The following is a 7879-nucleotide window of genomic DNA, read 5'->3' as shown; positions in this document are numbered from 1 at the left end:
GCTGCTGTCATTATTTCTTGGTCACCTGAGCCCACTCCCACCTCTTTCCCTCTCCTTTAGCACACACGTTGCCGCTACAATGTTTTGTTAGCTGACCTTTCTTTAATAAGCACCTCTAACTTTATATACATTGTATTGTTAACTGTTAACCCATCTATGCCTCGTCCCTCTAACTAGATAATAAACTGAGACAGGGGCCCACACTTTTAGTCATTTTGGGATTTTCTGTTGCACGCAGCATCGTGCGTTGTGCATAGTAAGTGCACAGTTAATGCATGTTGATTTGATTTATGACTTGATAATTTAGAGCAAAGTTTAAAAATAATAGCAAAGTTGGTGCCCTGCAGGTATCAGCTGGGGGGCGTAGGACTTAATTATGTAATAACTGCGTCTTCAGTGATTGGATGGAAAGAGTTGGGGGTCAAGGGGAGGGGAACTTGGATAGAAAATGGGACAAGGCGGCAGCCTCCCTCCCTGGAGCCATCTCCTCCCACCAGAGGGCTGTGCTCCCTGCGCTTCTCACGGCCTCTCCCTGCTCCCTTTCTGCTGGTCCGATGGGGATGCCTTCAGAGCTCTGCTTTTAGCAAGAGAGGTATTCCTTCCCCATGGACGCTTGAGGGCCTAACTGGGTTTTAGGGTCTCAGCCACCCGCACTGGCGGCGAGGTGCCATGCGAAGGAGGAAGGTCAAAGCCAACGTAGCCTCACACTGCAAATAGCCACCACCAATTAAGCATCTACTGTATACCAGACACTTTTCGGATGTATGTCTGATTCCCACAGCTGTCCTCATGTGTTGGTGTTTTCGTGTTGGTTTTGAGAGAAGGCAGTGCCCAGATAGCAGAGGCAATGGATGCAGTGCGAATCTACGGAGAGATAAGAGAGAGTCTCTGGAAGTTCCTTATTGAGTGTGACGTGTGGCTGGGCACAGAGTGGGGCTCAGACTTTTCCCTGGGGCGGCCACACACTGGTATGAGTCACAGTCCATGCCTGGCCTGGACCCCAGGGCCCACCTTCCTGGTCCTCCTGCACCCTTTTTTCTTTCTGGTCTTCTCTCTTCTAGTCCCTTTTGCTCTTTTTTTTTTTTTTTTTTTTATATCTTTATTGATTTCAGAGAGAGGAAAGGAGAGGGAGAGAGAGAGACAGAAACATCAATGATGAGAGAGTCATTGATCAAGCCCGCAACCGGGCATGTGCCCTGACCGGGAATCAAACCCCGATCGCCTGGATCCTAGGTTGACACTCAACCGCTGAGCCATGCCCTGCCGGGCATAGTCCCTTTTGCTCTTGACCCCTCCAGGCCCCAAGATCTTTTTCGTGGCTGTTAGGCAGCAGGAAGTTCCTGAGCTAGGCCTCTGAAGGCCGGAGAGGGGCTGGATCTTGATTAGAGAGGACCCCGTGCATCAGGCACCGTGTTAACCACTCTTCATGTGTGACCCGGTTTCACCTCCCAGCAGCCCTCTGAGATGCTCTGCCAGGCGCTCTTGGTGCCCCATCCAATGCCCTCACCCTGACCGCTTACACCTCTAAGGCTTCCAATCACCGGAGCGCGCCTGGCCTTGCCTGAGGGCGGCCTCTGGGCACTGGAACCCACTCTGCCACTGTGTGGGAGGCCGGAAGTGTCAGGGAATTAACACCTTTTGGGAAGGCCCTCCACCCATGACGATGGGAACTGGTGCATAAACACCCCCACTCCCTCGGCCCTCTGCGGGGATTACTGAGGTCCCTGTTCTCTGTGCACTCCCAGGGTTTCCCTGCAAGACACGGCCCACGCTAGCAGCTGGCTGGATAGCACACTAGATAGCTTGCTTTCCCTTCCTTATCATAGTCCTCCACATCTCTCCTGAGGTTTCCTACATCACCCATGGGGACTGGGCTGCCTCTGGGGGACCCAGCCCAAGTCAGGTGGGTGCTGTTATCTTCACTTTACAAATGACAAGGCCCAGGCTCCAAGAGGTTGAAACTCACACAGCTCCAGGTTACATAAGGGCAGTGCTTGCGTTTCCAGCTCACATTCTGCTCTGTGATATCACTCTACCATGTGGCTTCTTGAGGGCCCATCCTCCTAACCCCAGAGCCTGGTTCAGGCCCATTGGCCCTAGTTTCTTGCCTTGAGAGGCTAGAGGTGGGGAGCAGGGTGGGCCGGGCATCGCTGACTGGGAGTGGGGAGTGTTTCCAGGCCTCCCTGCCTCCCTGTGAGTCACTAGCGGGCAGACAGAGCCAGCCCCTGGGTCACAGACAGAAAGAGAAGCGATGAACACCTACAGGGCTGGACATAGAACAGATGGGAAAAAGTGAAAGCCATTTGGAGAGCCGGAAAAGGAGAGGCCGAAGCCAGGGCACAAGGAGAGAGCAGGTTTGGGGCTGAGGGATCTTTCCAAGCTTTCATGTTATTCGGGGACCCTGATCAGACTCCCCTGGACACAGCAGCCCCTGTAACAGCAGGAAGAACCGAGGTGAGAAATAGGAAAGGATTTATTGGGGGTTTTTTGAGAGAGAAGCATTGATGTGAGAGAGAAACATCGATCAGTTACCTCCTGCACCCACCAGTGACCTTAAGGTGCACGGGATGACATCCAACCACACCGGCCAGGGCAGGAAAGGATTTCTTGTTAGTGAGGTGTGGTCAGCCTGGGATGTGGAAAGTCCCCTGCTGAGCATCTCAAGGCCAGGGAGCAAAGGGCCTGCCTCTTTGATGAGTGTGGAGGTGGGCATGGTGTGGGGGGCAGGGATGACATGACCCCCCCAAAGACAAAAGCTACGTGGAGAGAACATCTTGCAACTCTACTTATTTGTGTTCATGACACCTTCCTCTGAGTGTAGGTTCTCCCAGAAGCAGACTCTGAGACAAGGATTCCAGTGCAAGCAGTTTATTTGGGAAGCAGTCCCAGGAAATACCAGCAGGGGAGTGGGAAAGCGAGAAGGAAGGGCAGGCAGCCAGTACAGGGAGTCATCATCCAGGCTACGCTACCCCGCGAGCCAGGGGGGCACAGCCCCGCGGGGACCCCAGGAGATGCCTGAGCCCGGCCTTGTCCTCCGTCCCACCGGGCAAGGAAGCTGGGGTATTTATCCACCAACTCCCTCCTTGTCATTGGGTCAGGGCTGCTTCCAGGCAGTTAACTCTCCAGCACTTACGCCCGGCCCTGCGCCGGCGCCAAGGCTGATTCCAGGGCCAGGAAAAAAACCCTCAGGCAAAGAGCAGGTGTTGGCAGTAAGCAACCTTCTCGGTCTAGAGGTAAGTGCTGAGAGAGACTGGCAGGGCGCCAGCCTGCCACCCTCTGCCCGTCTCTTCCCCTCCTCGACTTTCCCTTTCCATGTACCTGGGGGGTTCATGTCATCTCCCCCTGGCCCCTCTTAAACGCTTGGTGTTCTCAAGGCTTCAGCCTGGACCCATTGCTCCCACAAGCTACACGTCCTCTTGGACGATCCCATCTGCTCTCGTGGTTTTAACTACCATCTGTGAGTTGGTGACTCCAAGTACTGTCCCTAACTTGGATCTCGCTCCCACCCTCACGTCTGTGCACCTCCAAGGATGGCATAGTCAACATATCCCAGACCCAGATCATCCCGTGACCCAGCATATGCCCTGCCTCTCTGCACTTTCCCCCAGGGGTGACATCCTGATCCACCCAGTCACTCTAGAAACTTGGGCTCACCCTTTGGTTCTCCCAAGACCTTCTCTTCGCATCCAGTTACCAAGCTCTGTGGATCCCAAATACTTCTCAGTCATCTCCTCCTCTCCACCCCCACTCCCGCTGCCCTTGGTCTAGGCCCTCATCATCTCTGCCTGGGCTTTCCCTTCACCTCCTCACTGCTATCCCTCTTCCAAACTGATCTCTTTCTACACCTCCCTCCGTCCATCTTCCACAGTGGTCAGAAAGTTCTATCTAGCCCAGCTGGCATGGCTCAGCCCTGAGCATCGACCTATGATCCGGAAGATTGAGGTTCAGTTCTTGATTTCAGTTCCCGGTCAGGGCATGTGCCCAGGCCGGGGGCTCGATCCGATTCCCAGTAGGGGGCGTGCAGGAGGCAGCCGATCAGTGACTCTCATCATTGATGTTTCTCTCTCTCTCTCTCTCCCTTCCTCTCTCTGAAGTCAATAAAGACATATATATATATAAAAGTTCTACCTAAGGGGCCAACCTTGGGATTGCAAATTGGTACAGCCACTATAGAAAAAAAAGAGTTTGGAGGTTTCTCAAAAAATTAAAAGTCAAACCGGCAGTTCCCCTTCTGATATTTATCCTAAGACATCCAAAACACTAATTCAAAAGGAGATATGCACCCCTATGTTCATTGCAGTGATATTTAGAACAGCCAGGATATGAAGCAACCCAAGTGTCCATCAGGAGAGGAGTGAATTAAAATGCTGTGGAGCACATATACAGTGGAATATTACTTGGCTTTAAGAAAGAAAAAAATCTTAGCACTTGTGACAGCGTGGACGAACCTAGAGGATATTATGCTAAGTGAAATAAGTCAGACAGAGAAAGACAAATACCACATGATTTCACTTATGTGTGGAATCTAAAAAACAAAGAGACAAAACAGACTCATAGACACAGAACAAACTGATGGCTGCCAGATGAGAGGAGTGGGGGACTGGGTGAGAAAAGGTGAAGGGATTCAGATGCACAAATTGGCAGTTACAAAATTGTCACAGGGAGGTAAAGTACAGCATTGGGAATAGAGTCAATAACGTTGTAATAACTATGTGTGGTGCCGGGGGGGTGGTTACTAGACTTATGGAGGAGACCACTCTGTAAAAGTTATATAAATGTCTAACCACTTTGCTGTACACCTGAAACTAACATAATATTGAATGTCAACTTTAATTGACAAATAAAAAAATTTTTTAATTAAAAAATAAAATTGCCAACCTGAATTTGTCACGCCTTGCTCAAGATCTGTTCCCCCAGGGCCAAAGGTGGTATACAGGGGACAAGGTGTCCTTTTTTTAATAGATGGGGTTTTTTTTAAACCCTCACTCGAGGATATGTTCTCATCAATTTTTAGAGAGGAAGGGAGAGAGAGAAACATCAATGTGAGAGAGATACATCGGTTGGTAGCCTCCCTTACTCGCTCTGACTGGGAATCGCACTGGCAACCTTTTGGTGTACAAGATGACTCTCCAGCCAACTGAGACATCCACCCAAGGCAAGGTGTCCTTCGTTTAACCTCTGATCCCATCCCTGGCTACTCCCAGTTCTGCCACTTGACACAAGCCACCGGTGCTGCTTTCTTTCCTCTCCTGTCATCTGCTTGGACTACCTTTCCTTCCACTTGCTTTCAGGGCTGACTCAGTTTAGATGACACCTCCTCTTGGAAGTTTTCCTTGAATGCCCAGAGCTGGATTAGGCACTCATCTTCTGTGCTTTTGTTTTCTATGCAGGTATCAGAAAATTCACTTCAAGTGGCTTAAATAACAAAGGGAATTGATTGACTCCTGGAACTGAATAACCAAGGGGCGGGGCTCGCTGCAGGTGATGTGTGATCCTGGGGCTTAAACCCCACGCTGTTGTGTTGGGTTCTCTACATCGCCAACTCTGACTCTCCCTGGGGGGGGGGGGGGGGGGGGGGCTTCATTCTCAGAGTCCTTGGAGGGAGTCCCATCAGCTTCAGACTCACATTCTGCCTAGTTCGGTTCAATGAACTGATCAAGCAAATGCTGACTTGTTGGGGCCTGAGGAGAGATTTCCTCACCCTTCCCCAAACCAATCCAAATGGCCAAGGGCTTAAAGTGTTCTACTTCTGGGTTGGCAATCTAGAGCCAGCTGTTTCTGTAGTGGCAGTGCTGCAGTGGAGACGGACACCAGTGAACTTCTTCTGTAACGGGCCAGACAGTAAATATTTTAGGCTCTGTAGGCCAAGGCCAAATTGAGGATATTATGTAGCGACTTACATAACAAGAGAGAAAACAAATTTCCCCCAATTTTTATTGATGGGATTACAGTTACAACAATAATTTTTTGTAATACAGGTCTACTAATGAAAAGAATGGGGTGGGGGAGGGGATATTTTAAATTGGGGTTCAAAGTTCATGCTCCCTATCATCAACTTGATGGCAAATGCTCATCTATAAAAATCATCCTTAGCTCACAGAGCATACAAGAACAGGCAGGACATGGCCCCCAGGGCCACAGTTTTCAGGCCCCTGAATGAAATCAAACCTGTGGGGAGCTGAAAAAGGAAACCACTCCGGTGGTGGAGATGATGTCACTACCACAAGTCTGCGCATGTGGGGCTACCTTAGTGACATGCCGCTCACAGAGTCGGGCTGGGGGGCATTTTGTAAGGCAATTCTTCTTTTTTTTTTTTTAAATCCTCACTCGAGGATATTTTTCCATTGCTTTTCAGAGAGAGAGAGACAGAGAGAGAAACATCAATGTGAGAGAGACACATTGATTGGTCACCTCCCGCTCACGTGCTGACCGGGGCTGGGGATCAAGCCTGCAACTGAGATACGTGCCGTTGGCCAGAATCACAGACCAGTGCTCTAACCACTGAATCAATCTGGCTAGGGCAATAAGGCAATTCTTTAGAAGACAAGTTCATGTCCATCAGGTCCCCGAATCCTTACACCATCCCTATAAAGTAGGCAGGACAAGGGTGTGCCTTTTTCACAGAGGGGAAACTGAGGCTCAGAGAGAAGTGGCTGTCTGGGGTTTCACAACAAGGCCTTTCTGGGACAACTCTGAGGGTGTTAAGACAAGGGCCTTGGGACCTGTGCTTTATAATTGAACAACTGTGCTGTCCCCTGGCTGGGGGGCAGAGCTGGGCCAGCAGGAGGACAGGCTGGCCCAGAAGCTGGGCTCCAGCTGGCTCTGTGACATTCAGTGGTCAACTGGGACAGGCCTGGTCAACACGGGTGCTGAGTTCTGTTTCAAGAGCCTCTGGCATTAGGCCTGTCTTCCTTATCGCTCCCCATTCAGGAGTTATAACTAGCCCCAAACTAGAAAAAAAATCAGGCTTTAGGCAAGCATGCCCAGGACCACAAACAAGGAATCTGACCCCCCATCTTCCTCCAGCCTCTGGGCCTGACCTTATGGGGTCCCTGATGAGTGCTCTGGGTCCTGTGGGCCAGCGTGGGGTTTAAAACCTTGATGTTGGGAAGACCATGGGGCGGGGCAGGCTGTGGGCAGCCCTGAGCAGGACAGTCTCACGCCTCCTTCAGGGCTCACAGGCCTCAGGCAGGGCTGCCAAAGGTCAGGGAGAGTCCAGGGCATGCAGAGGCAGCCAGAGGTGAAGGAGGGTTGCTGGCTGCTTTTCCAGGATAATGATCTTTAGAAACCAAGAGTGTGTGTGTGCCAGTAACTGCTACAAACACACACATCCCCACAGTCTCTGGTCTCACACATGTATGTACACACTCTCATAGTCAGATAGTCACACCCATGACCATCGTCACTACCAGGATCTCACACACACACACACACACACACACACATTCCTATAGTTTCCCACAGATTTTCACACACCCGAGCTCATACCATACGTTTATACACACCAGGGTTAGTTTCCTAGGATGGCCATAGCAAAGCACCACACAGCAGTGGCTGAAAACAACAGGACTTCACTGCCTCACACTGTTGGAGGAGTCCAAAATCCAGGTGCCCTCTGAGTCTAGGAGGAGAGGATCCTTCCTTGCCCCTCGCTAGATTCACGCAAGCAAGCTTCTGATAGCCCCAGGTGTTCTTAGCTGATAGATGAACCGCTCCAATCTCTGCTTTCATCTCCACAGGGACACGTGTCTCTGCGGCTTCACCTGAACATCCTTTTATTAGGGGCCACCCTATTTCAGAATGACCTCAACGTAACTGATTACATCTGTTATGACCCTGTTTCCAAATAAGATCCCATTCTGAGGTGCTGGGGTTAGGA

Source organism: Miniopterus natalensis, chromosome 5 (assembly GCF_054644295.1).
Source record: "Miniopterus natalensis isolate mMinNat1 chromosome 5, mMinNat1.hap1, whole genome shotgun sequence".
Taxonomy (NCBI): domain Eukaryota; kingdom Metazoa; phylum Chordata; class Mammalia; order Chiroptera; family Miniopteridae; genus Miniopterus; species Miniopterus natalensis.
Note: the sequence above shows the minus strand (reverse complement) of the source record.